We start from the raw sequence: 2,179 nt of genomic DNA, 5'->3' as shown, positions 1-2,179 counted from the left end.
TGGAAATAGTTTTTATTTAGATAATCAATTTCATCCATCTGAAAACAATCATCATCTTTTCTCTCAGCTGGATATTTCATAGCCTTTAAAACATCAAAAGTGGTTTCATGGTCATTAATATTCATAGTTAACTTCTCTTTTTGCACATCTATCATAACTTGTCCAGTAATAAGAAAAGGTCTCCCAAAAATAATGGGATATTCTTTATCTTCCTCCATATCTAATATAATAAAGTCCATTGGAAAGATAAATCTATCCACTTTAACAAGCACATCTTCTATAAGCCCTTTTGGATAAATGATAGATCGATTAGTTAACTGAGGAGTTATAGTAGTGGGAGAAATATCGGCTATACCTAACTATTTAAATATAGATATAGGCATCACATTAATGCTTGATCCTAAATCACATAAAGTTTTTCCACATAATCTTTATACAAGGAATTGTTTATCCCTGATATATTGGTTCTCGAGCACAAACACCCAATAATTAATCACCTCTAGCAGTTGTAAGTACAATGTAAAATCATCAATAATTTATTCATCAAATAGGTTCGCGATTCCTATCAAATGAAAACAAAGTCATGAAAACAAAGTCCAAAAGTCCAAGGAAAGAAGTAACAAATATGAGATGGAACTATCACTGTAAAAATTCATAATATCTTTTGTAAAACTCAAGTTTGAGTGAGACCCGAGTTGTAGTGAACTCTTCAATCCAACTACTACAAGAGAACATACAAGTTTAACCATAATAAGAATTTAATGAATCATCTCCCTCATGACACACAAAAAACAAATCAAAACACTAACAATCCAAACATCTACCAAACATCAAGCAAACAGATCAATCCACACTAAAGCAAACACAATACAACACTAACAGTCATGACTCTTAAGCATACTAAATCAAACTACACAGATAACTATGGGTTACCTCCCATAAAGCACTTGATTTAATGTCGCTAGCCCGACAAATGATTCCACCTGGATCAAAATTCCAATTGAGTAATCCTAAATCAATAGGCTAATTTTTTCCAGAACCAGGGATTCCTACAAAGTCCTCAAATTTAAATTTTTCTTTCAGCTCTTCCTTTCGTATTGATTCATATCCTTGTTCCTCATATTTCTTTCTAGATCCAATATTCTTCTAGTAGTTTTCTCAATTTGCATATTAATATCATCCTTGAAATTTATAAGAAATGGATCTTTATACAATACTTCATCATCTCCCAAATTTTGGATCAGATTCTCTCTAGATAATTCAGATTCTAGATCAATATCTCCTATGTTACTCTTCTGTTTCAAATTATCTTCCAATTCTTCAGGAATTTCTTTCATTGATCTTTCAATTTCCTTGTCGTTATCTCTCAACTCAAAGCTCTTTTGAAACAAATCCTCGAATTCTCTTCTAAATATCAGTTCAATAATTTTAAATTGCTCATAATTCATTTCCTTAGGATTTTTCTCAGAGTCACTAGGTAAAATCTTTGATGGGTAACTGTTAACTGCATTAATAATCTGCCCCAACATCAGAATCTCATTCATTTTGTTTGTATACCACAGACTATGTCATTCAGTGACTTTGAATAACTCTTTCATAGGAGATCTTTTTCTGATTTCATCATTCAATTCAGGTTCATCTTGTGAATGAGTCGAATATGAAGATATAGAGACTCGTGGTGTATATGAATTCACCAAATATGTAGGATTTAAAATTGTATGAGGTAAATTCATTTTAAGGTCATGAGATTTTTCAACAGATGGAATTAAAAGTTTACTATTTTTGGTAACATCCATCATTTCACACCTCTCCTGAACATACATACAGTCTTCTTTAAACAACATTTTAGACTCATCATGAAAGCCCATTTCGATCTCATTTGTTAACTTACTCTCAAAACTTTTATGGAAATAGTTTTTATTTAGATAATCAATTTCATCCATCTGAAAACAATCATCATCTTTTCTCTCAGCTGGATATTTCATAGCCTTTAAAACATCAAAAGTGGTTTCATGGTCATTAATATTCATAGTTAACTTTCCTTTTTGCACATCTATCATAGCTTGTCCAGTAATAAGAAAAGGTCTCCCAAAAATAATGGGATATTCTTTATCTTCCTCCATATCTAATACAATAAAATCCATAGAAAAGATAAATTTATCCACTTTAACAAGCACAT

This window comes from Phalaenopsis equestris, unplaced genomic scaffold (genome assembly GCF_001263595.1).
Source record: "Phalaenopsis equestris unplaced genomic scaffold, ASM126359v1 Scaffold001286, whole genome shotgun sequence".
Taxonomy (NCBI): Eukaryota; Viridiplantae; Streptophyta; class Magnoliopsida; order Asparagales; family Orchidaceae; genus Phalaenopsis; species Phalaenopsis equestris.
This window is presented reverse-complemented; position numbering follows the sequence as displayed.